The sequence below is a fragment of the Gadus macrocephalus genome, chromosome 4 (genome assembly GCF_031168955.1).
Source record: "Gadus macrocephalus chromosome 4, ASM3116895v1".
Lineage (NCBI taxonomy): Eukaryota > Metazoa > Chordata > Actinopteri > Gadiformes > Gadidae > Gadus > Gadus macrocephalus.
This window is the reverse complement of record NC_082385.1, coordinates 31,187,013-31,201,251: the sequence shown is the minus strand read 5'-3', so window position 1 is coordinate 31,201,251 and position 14,239 is coordinate 31,187,013. Positions and strand designations below refer to the sequence as shown.

Sequence of the window (14,239 nt, the reverse complement as noted above, 5' to 3'; positions counted from 1 at the left end):
GATCATACGACCAGAGCTCAAGGGTAAGTTTTCTTGCCATATATAGGATAGAGTCGTTTGATCTGTTCTTGCCCCGTCTGAACGCCGAGCAGCAGGTAAAGTGTCTCTTTGATCAAACGAACTAAAATTATAGATAAACGAGCGAGTGAGAGAGACGGGAGCTCCGGAAGAGATTGACGTGTGCGCGCACATATGCCCTAGGCGCTGTGGTTTTAAATGACCAAGACGTATTGTGGTTCCCTATTTTGAAACAAGTAAACGAGTTGTTGTTATTTGGTGTTTTGATACTTTGGTCAAATAGACCTATTATAAAATCCTGTGGCTGTCTTCTGGAGGAAGGAAGGACAGTGCAGTGTTTTGTTTAAATAGGTCTTCTGTCAAATCCTGTGGCTGTCTTCTGGAGGAAGGAAGGACAGTGCAGTGTTTTGTTTAAATAGGTCTTCTGTCAAATCCTGTGGCTGTCTTCTGGAGGAAGGAAGGACAGTGCAGTGTTTTGTTTAAATAGGTCTTCTGTAAAGTCCTGTGGCTGTCTTCTGGAAGAAGGAAGGACAGTGCAGGTCCGCAGGTCGGTTGAAGTAGGCCTACCTGTTGGATGAAAGCTGGGGTGGAATTCATTGCCGTTGATGAATTCATTTTTATTTGAGAAAGGTTTCCGTGGGATAGACGGGTGATTTTTAGACTCTTTGCTTGGACCAGTTCGACTGCAGAAAAGGGGGATTACTAATTCCGGTCGTGGTATCTTGAGAAAGCAGATTCTCGCACTTTTGAATAGATAAGTTTCTTGTCTGTTGGAATTCATTGCCGTTGATGAATTCATTTTTATTTTAGAGGTCTGCTTGGGATGTCGACTAGTTCCGGTGTTGGCATTTTTGAGAAAGCAGATTCTCGCACTTTTGAATAGATAAGGTTCTTGATTGGAGTACCGTTTGAGTTGGTATTTTGAAAAGTCTCTTGTTTGTTCGTAATCTGGTCGAGTGTGTATGTGATTAGCCATTATTTTGAAGGAATAGACTGGTTGTGCGAAACATCGTTTGTATGAGTTCATTTAAACTGCAGATATTGGATCTGAAGGTGGGGCCAGTCTTTAATTCTGATCTTGGTGCTTTGTGGCAATCATTCTTGTTTGAAGTTCTGATTGATTCATTATACATCCGACCGTTCATGTGATTAACCAAAAGGCCAGTTTCTATGCTCGGTCAACTTTTTATTTGTAATTAATTACAAACAATTCGGACATTTTTTAATATAAGATAAAGAAATTGTATGAACCGGCTTATTGTCTGTATTTAAGTCGTGTTAGGATTAAATCCTCGGAGGTTTTTACGACCCGGTTCATTTTTTGTTGTTGTTGATTCTGTCATAAATAAATTAGGTGGACAGAGAATAGTTAATTTGTTTAAATTAGTTGATAATCATAAATAAATTAGACGGATAGAGAATAGTTAATTTGTTGAAGTACTGAATAAATGTGTAAATCCTCTTTGACATCACCGCGCTGACTAACTGCACGTGCACGAGCAAACACACAGGGGTCGAGCAGGAGCCTGCAAGGCAGAGTTGGTAATTGGTAGCAGTAAAGGGTGGGGGCTACATTCCAATCTTTGGGAGAGAGACGAGCGCTTGGGGGGAGTTCACGTTTGTAGCTTAGAGATAGTAAAGTATTTAAACTAACTAGTAGAACAAACTCAAATAAATTGTATTAATAAATAGTGTAATTCAGAAAAAATAAATAAGGTAATAAAGTAATAATTAAAAATGGCACCAACAGCGGTAGAAGTTTTGAGCAGAGATAATCCACTCCTCAGAAATGAGATCAAACGAATTTCTGAGAAGTGGGAGAAGCGGACAGTTAAATCAGGTACAATTTGGCCCGCGGGAGGGACTTTTGATCCAATAATGTATCGAGACATGGAGGTAGTAATAAGGAATTACATAGATAACAGAAGTGGAAAAACGGCCTTAGCGAAGAAAGACAGGGAAAGGTTAGTGCTAGCTTTGTTCTTAGAGGAAGGAGAGAGATGGGGAACATTACAGAGAGTGGCGGGAGAAATAATAGCTAATAACAACAAGGCTCAACCATTGCCTCTGAAGGTTGAGCCACCGCTGCACAAATTAGTATCATTGCACCCATTGCTAAAAGGCAACGTAGAATCGAAAGGGGAAGTCACACTAGATGAAGGAGATAATAAATGTAACACACAAGGGAGGGTCAGCTTGTAGCAATCACAAAACAAGCTGATGAGGAACCAGTACTGCAGGTTCTGATAAATTATAGAGGCACGCCAATGATGGCCCACACTGGAGCCACTTACACTTGCGTAGGTCCAAATTATGCCTCTCACCTCACCCTGGCAGGTAAATTCACCAAAACTTTAGGATTCTCGGAACACACGCAGTTAATGCCTATGACAGCTCCAAGGATGAGAATCTGTGAATTCCTATTTTAAGTTGTATGAGTGAGTGAGTGAGTGAGTGAGTGAGTGAGTGAGTGAGTGAGTGAGTAAGAGTTAGCATTGAGTTAAGTTAGAGGGGACAGATGAAGTGATTTGTGAAGAGTGAGACAGAGAAGAGGAAGAGTGTGTAGATTGGCAACGAGAAGTGACGATGAGATTGGAGAAGGCTTTCCGGTTAGAATTTTCTTTGGGGAGATTCATATCTTTCGATGGCCTTTTTAAGATTAATAAATCTAGTTTTGGAGAGTGTCCAAAAAACGAATAAACCAGAAAGGAAAGGAAAGGATTACTGAAAGTGAAAATGGTTATGGAGATTTGTGAAAGCAAAGGAAGTAGATAAAGAGAAGTAAAGAAAGTTAGAGAGAAGGAACGTAAGTAATGAAAAAACCCGCAGGTGGGGGCTGGACAGAGAGACAACAGAGAGAAAGAGATTGAATTTGCATTGTGCCTAATACATGATTTATGCATTTGGATGTACTCTGTAATTGGTTCCTGTATGTAACCCATGTCCACTGTTTTAGAAAAAACCTAGAACCACCGCTGGGATTGGTGATTCTGTGGCTCTTGGAGACTCTCCATTGCGTCGGAATATCATGTGGTATATATCATTACATCTTGGTACACAGAGCACTGGTGAGACAACGGGTTGGATCAGAGAGAGAAGGTGTTTGGAGAAGGGAGAGGAATGTATAGAAAGCAAAAAGGGCGGATGCGGACCGACCCGGAGGTAATAAATCAGCGGAGAGGTGGCTGGGGTCGTTTAGCTCAGGAGGTAGAGCAGTTGGCTAGTAACCAAAGGGTTGCTGGTTCGATCCCCATCTCTCCTAGCTGAGTGTTGATGTGTCCCTGAGCAAGTCAAATGGTGATTACAGGATTTAGGAATAATTATTTAGACTCCAAAACATGAGCAATTAGCGTTAAAAAATTGTCTGCACACCACACTCCACAGGAGTCAATGGGTTCAATGGCGCCAGGGTAAAATGACTCAACAAAAGAGGAGCAGACCCAACCCATGGACTCTGCGTGGATAGGTGGATGTTATTTTGGTGCTTGGACCTGACGAGGTCTAGGTGCCAAGATAACAACACAAATAAAATATTTCCCTCGAGATTATGATAAGTAATAGACAATATATTAAAAGTGATCTTATAATTTAGAAAAAACAATCGGCAATACTTAAAAATTAGACAGAATAAGTATGATAAAACGTTATCCAAATTTCTAATTTAGGTTATCCACAATGACATGTCATTCAAAATAAATAGGTAGAATAAAAGGTTTAATTAGGTCGTTCAATTTAAATAGATAGTGAAGGGCAATCGGGTAGGATTATGAAGAGAATTATGATTTTGAGCAATGGTTAAGACAAAAATGAGTCGCGCAATATTGAAGATGCAAGTTTTAATATTGTGATTTTTGTTTTCTTTCACATCTCCCTAGTAAAGGACAGTAGGTGGGTTGACGCCACATCTGCTGGGAAGGAGTCATACGTGCTATGTTGTCAAATTGGATTCGGAAGTAGTGGGTTTACCTTCAAATGCCACTAATACTGCTGCAACACTTTAATAATTTTAACTCTGATAAATTATCTTTTGTTTTATAGTCGCCCTGATTTGTATTCATTACGCACACATATGGTTGCATAAGGCAGATGCGGCTGATGACTCTGTCTCCATCCCTCCACTTTGCGATCTATACCACCATATAGGTGGGGATTGATCGTATCCCAGGTACGGCATCCTGCAATAAGCCAGTATGGAAGGCTGGTTAGCCAACGACGGGTAAGATCCCACCTTGAAGCCCGGGACAACCTAATTCAGGCACAGTCACGATTACTTGGCAGAGTCACTGTGAGCACTGGCTCACTTGATCATGGAGTGACGGACTGCAACCGTCATAGGAAAAGCCGGCTGATGAAAGGTGGAGGGGGAACAGGAGTCAGATATGTCAGCTATGGCAGCAGAAGTGGTCTTGGAACGGGGCATGTCGCGTTTTTATTTTATTTAATTTTTCCTTTGTGGTATAGAAGGCCACTAATGCATGTACGTTTTTTCGGTTTAGTGCATGACTTTGGAACAGCGTGGTTTCAGGCGGCTGATGGTAAACCCACCCATATTGGGCTTTGGATTTGAACATACAGGTTTCGATTTCCCTTCCCAAAAGATTGGTTTCAGTTTGCTGATGCTTAAGGTTACACGTTTCGACGTTGGTTGCACCAACGGCGTTATTAGATTTGCTTATCATTTACTGCGCATGGCTTTGACCATTGCGCAAGGGGGGAGGTATTGAGGAGAATTAGAAAAAATTTGAAAACAAGGTTTTTCTTCACCATACTTGCAAACAATGATTAACATCCAGCTAAATGAGTGTGAAATATTTGAAAAAACAGTGTTCAACAGATGGGTAGAAGCAGTCCCATCAGAAGACCAAAGTGCGGTTACGGTAATCAAGGTTCTGACTAGAGAAGTCATGCCAAGGTTTGGAATTCCGTCACAAATTAGCTCAGGCGACAGAGCAGCGTTTATTCAGAAAACAATCAAACAAGTGATTTAACATCTGCATGTCAAACAAAGATTAGGCTGTGTCTACATTCCTCAAACCACAAGGTATGGTGGAGAGAGGAATCGGACGCTTAAGACAAAGATTAACAAAATTAAATTTGTGTACTAAATTAAAGGACTAATGCACTACGACTGACACTAATGAGTTATCGTATGAAAAACTAACAGAACGACGCATCTAACCCCGCATGAAATGTTTACGGGTCGACCCATGCCTTCATCTGTCATTCGAGGGCCTCACAAAGGACCTCCATTGGAACAATTGGAAACTGAATTAAGACGCTATTTGGGACAACTAACTGGCATACACAGGCTTATTTTTCAACAAGAGAAAGACAGAGTTCCAGAGTTGGAGAAGGAGCCACCAAGGGGGGTGGAGCCGGGTGACCACTTGTACATCAGAATCTTCAGGAGAAAGTGGAACAAACAAACCCAGGAGAGAAGGACCATACAAAGTCACCAACGCAACACCAACAGCCATCCAAGTGGAAGGAAGTGCCACGTGGTATCATCTCAACCACTGCACGTGAGGAGTGAGGAGGAGGAGCCAGACGCAGACACACGTGGGGCTGATCAGCTGCCCCAGGACCAGATCCAGTCGAGCCAAGAGATACAGCAGCATGGTGATGCTGAAAACGGGGAGCCTGTTTCTGATCCTTTACGAGTTGTGCCAGATTCCGCTGGCACAAGCACAGACCCCGAGGAAGGATGAAACCATTGGGGCAACACAAACCTGGAAGGGCCAGGAATTAGGGGGTAGTAGGCCAACTGAAGAGAGCCAGAGAGGAACACAGGATAATCCGGCCCAAAATCATTCAGGACTGGTTGACAACAAAGGGAAAATAGTCTTGTATGCTCAGATACCACCGCAAGACCAAATCAATGACTTTGTGTATACTGTTATGTCGGATGATGAACACCTATGTGCATTAACCCTCCGCCAGAATTATGAACATGCACATAGGAAAGATCGGTGTAAATTACATATCCAATTTGATTCAATGAAATGGTGTCTAAAAGTAACGTCAGGAAGAACATGGGACTACAACGGAAATTATCAATTGAACGTGAGAGAATTCATATTTTTTAAAGCAGTGTCAGACAGAACGTTTAATTTCACATTAGAAGCAGAAGATCCTTGTGTAATCAAAAATAAACTATGGCGACAAGGATCTTTACATCAACATCCATGTCTCTTGAAGAGACTCTTGTAGAACGAACAACTGTTAAGCATTGGTCGCCGCTCTACAGCGTTTGAATTTTGCTTAGAAGAACGGACACAGCAGGAGTATGATATAGAGGTCAATTTAAATAGAACACGAACAGAAGGTATTCCATATCAGAAAAAGTATGTTATATGTTCAATGAAATGTTTTCTGCTGTTAGGATCGAGTCAACATAACAAATATCTTGAAGATAAATATGACGGAATGCCATGGAATGTAATCATGAAAAGATGCCGAGAATTTGATATAACTCTATCACAAGAAATAGGCGAAGTAACACGACCAACACAAACCAATTTTCAAATTGAAGAAGGATTAGAATGCTTTCAAAATGACGAAGGAAACGGAAATGCCAGCAATGTAGGTAGTATAACAGAGGAACAATGTAACATAATTTGGAATGTCACGCTATTCGATATAGACGGGAAACTAATGTTATGTCAGCCACCTGCGATTAAAAGTGTTCAGCTTTTACTAGGCTCTCAGCAGAAGTCTAGAGAGAACTACATGTCAATACTGTGGAGTGATGGAGCATTCGTGAGCCAGGACAGAGTGGCTTGGCAGAACAGACAGGCTTTAGATTGGCTTTTAGCAGAAAAGGGGGGAGTTTGTGCTCTTATAGGTGAAATGGGTTGTACCTTCATTCCAAATAACACTGCCCCAGATGGATCATTCACACTTGCGATGAACAACCTAGAGGAGTCGGGTGACTGGGAGAGGATGCTCTATGGGGAGATAGATTGGAGTGAATCTAGAGAGGAGACCGAACTGTGAGAATCTGACATCAGAAGGAGGTCCTATTTTCTTAACTGGCGACCTCTCCATGTGAACCACAACCATTTCGGACAGTTTGAACAAATGGACATTGGACTAATGGGTTTCAGGGCTGGTGGCTGCAAACAGAAGCAACAACCACGATGCCCAAACCCCCCACGTTTATATAGTATACCGGTACATGACGATAATCAGAGCTATCCAAGTCTATGCAAGCTTGTTGACAATCTTAGTTTTTTAATTTCTATTATTTACTCATTTTTTGAAATGTTATTTTTCTGAGTTTCATATTTTTTGTCATATATTCTGAAATGCTAATTTTCAATGCATGCTGAAAATACTATGTTATGTGTGAATTCTGGTTAAACATTTGAAAGATCTTTTTGCCTTAAACAGGTTTAAAATCCTGAGAATTATACAGGTTGAGATTCCTGAACATGCTTAAAGGTTTTTAATGATGATCAAATGTAGTGCAAAATATGGCCTAAACGACTGTTATGTTTTTGTTGTGATCTTATCTTACAAAAAAGGGGGGATGTGTGGTAGAAATTAAGGAGTATATTCTATGGAAAACCATGATTATTATGAGGTCTGTGTGTCTAAATAGTGGAGAAACACACGGGGCCTGGGTGTCTGGGTTCAGAACAGATGGTGCCCCTAAAAAGGAGCAGGACGCTACGGGGATAAGGCATGCTGACCTCAGCCTTGTGTTTTGGGCTATCTTTGTTGACCATTTGTTGTCTATTTGCTGACCATTCAGGTTAAGATGGATTTATGACTGAGTGGAGGCAGACACCTCAAGGAGAAGCTGCTCTGTTTGTGTGTATAAAAAGACGCCGCAGTTTGTGAACGACAGTGACTTTGCAAACCCACTCAGGCTGTTGTCGTTGTTGTTTTTCTGCACGATAAAGTCTTTTGTCAATTCTTGCTCCGGACCCCTCGATTTCATTTCTCTCTCTCGCTCTTGAATTAGTCTAAGTGTTTTAAATCTCGATTAATCCACAACAAATGCTGTCTGTCGAGCCTCCGTAGTTGAATGTGGATGGGGTTTGGATTAATTCTGCCCCGTGGCAATACCTGGGCAGACCCTTTTAGAAGCGGCATTATGGCGGGAAAAACAGGTGCCATTCATCGGATTCTTCATGTACCAAGGAGCAGGTAGACTTCACTCGTTTAGTGTCATACCCAAGCCCAGGTACATTGAAGGAGTGATGTTATGCCACCAGGTGTGAGTGATAGACCAGTAAAAGTAGTTTGAAAATCGAACGAACTCAAGGTTGACCACACAAACGCTAACTAACATGGCAGGAGACCAGCCGAAACGGTACAGGATAGCCATAAAAGATAACGCATAGCATCAACAGCACAGGTTAGCAATGAAAGCTAACACCTAACATGACACATAGCTTCAACAGCAAAAGTTAGCCATGGATGCTAACAAATAACAATCGTGACACCATTGAAAGGGGTCCATTCTGTCGAGTCCGCATTGCACCTATAATGCTTCACCAGACGTACATTAGGTCAAAAGGAATCATTACCGTCGTCAAATAACCGGTTCACTGAAAAGGTTGTACAAAATACAGAATTTTCAGCTACTTGCACAGTCTGCTTAAATTAGCCGCTCTCACATCAACGGTGCTTATATTTTTTCTCCAAGCAGAACAGCCACTAACGAGATGCACAACATCCAATTAGTGCAACACATCTCATTACACGCTCGGATTTAGGCCCACTTATGTCCCACTTACATAAGACCAACAGACCCTGATGCGAGCAGCAGCTGCTAATCAACTCCACCTCAGAGTGCCGTTCTCGTCAATACCTTGATTGTTCTGTGCGTTTGAAGGGCAGCCTGTCTAGATCCATGTCCTCTGAACTCAAGCAGTCCACAATGCCAGTTTATCATCAGGTCCCAGTCTGCATTTACGGCAAAGCTCTCTGCAGAGAAAAAAGGACACACTGGTTTTCAAAGCCGTTTATCCAACCATTCTTAGAGTAAAAGATTTCAAATCTAAATAACGAGGAATGTGGGTAGGCATCTTGTTTAATGTGGCCTGTGAGCTTCAGACATTAAGGGAATCACTCAGGCTGGGACATGAACACAGTAGTTCACTACTAATACAACCTTTTCCAAACTACTGAGGTAGGGCAAGGGGATCTACACACTAAGAGCTAAACACTAAAAATAAACAAACTTTTTTGTTGATATTTAGCTACATTGACAGCAATAGTTGTCATTTATTCTGAAAAAAAATAAAGATTTTAAGTTGCTTCAGATACGACTGGTGAACACCCTAAAAGAAAATCAGTATCAGTGAGGCACACCTGTGATTAACAAACTAATGACTACAGACAGGTTTGCGGTTTGATAAGGACTTTGACAAAAAGGGTTAGAGCAAAGTGATAGTTAAAGCAGATCATCCAAGTCTCACCTGAAGCCAGGGGTTAATCCTCCAAAACGAAGCCATCAGTCTGGCAGAACACTGATCAGACACGCAGGGGCAACAAAAAGTTAACAATCCCTCTGAGCATTGACCTCCAACTTAGTTTTTGCCTCATTAGGGCCACAGGCCTCAGCCTGGCTGTTGACCATCTCCTTGCGAGTCCGGCCGGGTTTGTTGGGTTAGGTTAATTCAATTGAGGTGGTAAAAAGGTGATGTTTTTAAACGGTTTATTCTCTTGCCAGAAGGACTATCTAGACTAGGTTACTTATAAATAATTAAATATTTTTACTTTTATTTATAAAAATTATATTCGGGGCTAATTAAACACAGGGTCTGTGATTAGGATGTCTGGTTCAGGGTCTGCGTTCAGGGCCTAATCGACCAGGTAAACACGCGTCCTGCCGTCTTCCGAGCTTCATGATCCAAAATCTGACCGTAGCTGACCTCAGATCTGGTGAACTGGGCTTTTATTTCTTTCACTTCATATGTTTCGACCAATCCTGTTGCAGGAGGCAGAGTTATTTGCAGACAAACTAGACCAGCACATGAACATTTTAAAATGTAAATACACAGACATTCCTGTATAATTCAGGCCACGTTTATACGTAGCAGGGTATTTATAGAAACGAATATTTCCCCCCCTCCGTTTTCAAAAATAACATTGTGTACATAGCATCTTTTTGAAAAAAGTTGTTGTTTACATCAAAACGCATAAATACGCCGTTGAGCGCCATTATAACTATGCCAAACCTATGGGCGGCAGTGTAGTAGAGCTTAGATCGGGCCCAGAATATCAAGCCCGACCCGGCCCGAGCCCGTGCACGTTCTGTCGGCCCGACCCGACACATTAACCGTAATTATGAGCCTCAGCCCGATTTCAACAAGACTTTTTTTTTTTTATACATATGTAACTTTGTACACATTTGTTACTAGGCCTACTCTGCTAAATAAGGATAATGTATAGAACGCCGGTCATTATCGGAAAAATAAGCCCCGACAGGGCGAACAGTACACCGACCGACGTGCAGCGGAGGTATCCGCTTCGCCCTGAAAGGGGCTTATTTTCGACAATGACCGGCGACGTTCTATACATTATCCCGCTTATTACACGGCTACTTGCCAAAACGAAAAAATAACTTCACATGGTGTGTCTTTTTACAATTTATTCGTTGCCAGCATTCTTAGTGTTGATCAGCAGAGAAATAATTTGTCCGCAAAGACGGTGACGTCGCTTAGCAACGGAAGACGCTGGGGTTGACAAGTCACCGGACTACTACCCATGCAAGTGAACGGAGCGTTCCACGGCATTGAGAAGACCCGTGTAATAAAGGCCTATAATATTTCGTCGATCAAAGGCCCGGCCCGAGGATAGTGGTGGGAAATATTGGCATGACCCGGCCCGCGGGTCGGGTCGGGCAGAGAATCTAAACTCTATTAGGGAGAAGGATAAAGCCATGCAAGCCAATCAGACTCCTCAGAATCAACAACGAATAACACGAGCGTCTTCCTGTAACAAACAAACTGTAAACATAGGGTGCTTATATGACGTTAAGCATTTCCTGGCGCATAATGTGACGCTTCAGAACCTAAAACCCTGTTTCTCCCTGTTGACACAACACATAACCGGCGTTTTCAGAAATCTCCACTTCGGCCGGAGTTTTTAGAAATGATCGTTTGTGACAAAAACTGTTTTTGTGTAAATGAGAGGCCAAATCGCGTGGAAATATCTGCGTTTTCCCTTCGTGTAAACGGGGCCTAAGGTGTATGACAGCTCCCTCTGCAGGACAACAGTCTCACACCAAACTACATTTTCCGTTTGAACCAACGTAGCTATAGTACATTGATGTGAGACGGGTTGGTGGATTGAACATGTTGTAGTAGCAGAGTATGGCCTGCGGGGCAGTATGTACATTGTTGAATACATGAATAGGCTTGAATTTAGTAGTAATAGAGGTTTCATATTTTTACAAAATGGATTATGTGAACATTGCTGAATAACAATCATGTATATTAAATGTCTTGCAGGAGTTTAGCTTGACATTAACCAAGTTAAAGGACAATTAAATGAACTGCACCAAACATCTAGAAGTCAATGTGGGATTTTAATATATAAACAAAAACACTTGACAGACGTTTAATACAATTTTGTAAAGGAAAGCAGAGGAAAACATTTTCCCAAATTAATCTTTTCAAAATGTCACCACCATTCCGAATGCAAGTGAAGAGGTTTGTGTAAAAGCAGTCCTCCCTGACCAGCTCTGTCCCTGACTCTAAACCCTGACTCTCAACCCTAACGCTGAACCCTCTGAGGGCAGGAAGACGCGCCTTCAGTGTAAAGGTTCGAACCACGGAGAAGGAAGAAGGGGAAGGAGTAGAGAGTTGTCAAGTAGTGAGGTTAGTGACAGACATGAAGGAAAGGCGTGTGGAAGCACACGGGTACATGTGGGGTCAAGAAGATCACTCCCACTGGAGGTCATTGATTCATCAGCCTCAGACCACTGAGCTCAGCAGGTCCTCTCGAGGACGAGGCTCAGATGAACTGAGGAGACGGGACCAGCAGGATGTCAGGATCAGGGTGGGTTCAGCTCAGGTGTGTCTGCCCCCGACCAAACAGGATCAGGTGAGGTTCAGCTCAGGTGTGTCTGCCCGGACCAAACAAGGACATTGATTAGGTTCAATATTCAAAAGATGCAACATTATCTGAACCAAAGATAAGTCATTAAGGATTAGGCAGGCTTCTGAGGACTTGAACCTGGCACCAGTGGTTTGAGAGTTGAACTCCCAACCCCCTACCTAGTCCACTATGTCCAGATAATGCAAACTTATGAGGAATCCTTGATGGTAGAGTCCTGGTTGTCCTCAGGATTTGCCTTCCAGATGTACGGCTTCTCCATCAGTCCTCCAGATTCCTGGTCTGGTTACAAATGTAAGGTAAGAAACACGGTAGTAATTTGTCTATAATGAAAGGTAACAAACACAGTAGTAGTTTGTCTCTAATGTAAGGTAACAAACACAGGACTAGTTGGACTCTAATGTAAGGTAACAAACACGGTAGTAGTTTTTCTCTAATGTAAGGTAACGTACACAGGAGTAGTTGGGCTCTAATGCAAGGTAACAAACACAGGAGTAATTGGGCTCTAATGTCACGTAAGAAAGTAGCAGCTGTAGTTTGTCTGGTAAACAACCACAGTAGTATGCCGTAACTTGTACTGGACAAACTAATTCTGCGTTACAACAAGTCCACTCCATTTATTTTATGCAAACTTACGAGGATCCTGGTTGGTAGAGTGATGTCCTCCAGAGTCTTGGCTCCTCCATCAGCTCTCCTCAGCCAAAGTCCTGGTCTGGAACAAACAGCGCAAGTCTGGCCATAACGTCTGGTAACAAACATGTAGTTTGTCTTATTTTTAAGCCCTTTATTTCCACTTTGTTAGGTTAAAACAAACTTACAATCCTTGTTGGTAGAGTGATGGTCATCCTCCAGATTTACGGCTCCCCTAACAACTCGCCTCCGCTCCAGAAACACGTTCTAGTAAGAAAACACAGATCGTCACGTTCAGCAATTCATCCTCTACGGTCGTAGCAGCACTAGTAACAATAATGGCTCATATGACTCTTGCATAACCCCCGTATGAATTAACTCAAATCACAGCTTGGCACGGATTTAAAGTCATAAGATGATCAAAACCAGACCTAAACTACCGTGGATTTTAGTGTTTCAGATGAGCTTGGTGATGGTTACCCTCTGGTCCGGTGCTGCAGGCCCCTGGTCTCCAGCCTCAGTCTCTGGTCCATCCTGGCACCACAAGCCTCCGGTCCCCAGCCTCTCCTTTCAGCTACAGCAGCAGATTTATATCAGCATTTGCCAAACAATAAACTTAATTGACTCATCCGAAACCGAGTTACACAATTAATTTAACTATTCTTTTATAACTCAAGGCTAGAAAATACTTGAGAACAGACATGAGCATCCCGTTTTTGGGAATGAAGACAGAGCAGTCCACAAGTTTAAAGAAGTGGTTCAGGCCATGCATTGAAACTGACCTGAGCAGACTCTGCTCACACACCAGAGCACTGACCTGTTCTGGAGGACTTCTGGCAGGAGGTGGAGGTCTGCGCTCTGGGTGAGGAGGTGAAGGTCTTGCTCTGGGTGAGGAGGCAGACACCTTGGGACAAACTACATGTTACCTTTTTAACCTTGTACAGTTCTAGAGTATCTTCTACTGCAACATGTGGGAAGGACGGCCATTATTTTAGCTTTAATATTATCCAGTTGGTAACTCTGCACCACAATCGTTGTTTAACGTCATTCCATTGGGTAGGGTTTAACTTCTGTGGCAATTAATGACAGCAGACATTTAGAACGTACAATAGCTGAAGTAACAAAGAACACTAACCATATTCAGGTGCTGGGTTCCTTTGAAGAAATGTCAAATTGTCTTCCACCTTGAAATGATTTTCAGCCTTCACTGATGTCAAAAATGGGCCCGCAAGAAGAACGCCGTCATGTACGCAGCGAGAGTTCCGTCACGTCGGTCATCGTGGTTAAAAGTACGGCGCAACCATCAGAAATTATCAACATATTGTACGACGTATGTGTCAGTATTTATTTAATATCAAACTTAAGTGGTTTAAGATAAGGGAATAATTCCAAATGGAAACGACTGAAAAATAGTTTCCGTTGGCAACGGCTCGAGGTTACGCAAATACAATCCACAACGTTCCGCCAGATTCCCTCAGGGGACTCCCGTCCAACTAACTGCCAGGTGGTTTGTTAT

The 14,239-nt window shown here is 42.4% G+C and overlaps 1 long non-coding RNA gene across 2 annotated transcripts; it reads right to left on the bottom strand.

Annotated features, from left to right (window-relative positions):
- Window positions 1–11,544: 11,544 nt before the first annotated feature.
- LOC132455545 (uncharacterized) lies at window positions 11,545–12,968 on the bottom strand. 2 transcript variants are annotated; one of them, XR_009525279.1, is made up of 3 exons: window positions 12,730–12,968; window positions 12,255–12,375; window positions 11,545–12,103 (listed from the first exon to the last, which is right to left on the bottom strand). It is a non-coding gene; the product is annotated as an uncharacterized LOC132455545 (long non-coding RNA). The 2 variants fall into 2 exon arrangements; XR_009525280.1 differs by having other exon boundaries at window positions 12,255–12,370; window positions 12,730–12,967.
- Between the last annotated feature and the right edge of the window lie 1,271 nt (window positions 12,969–14,239).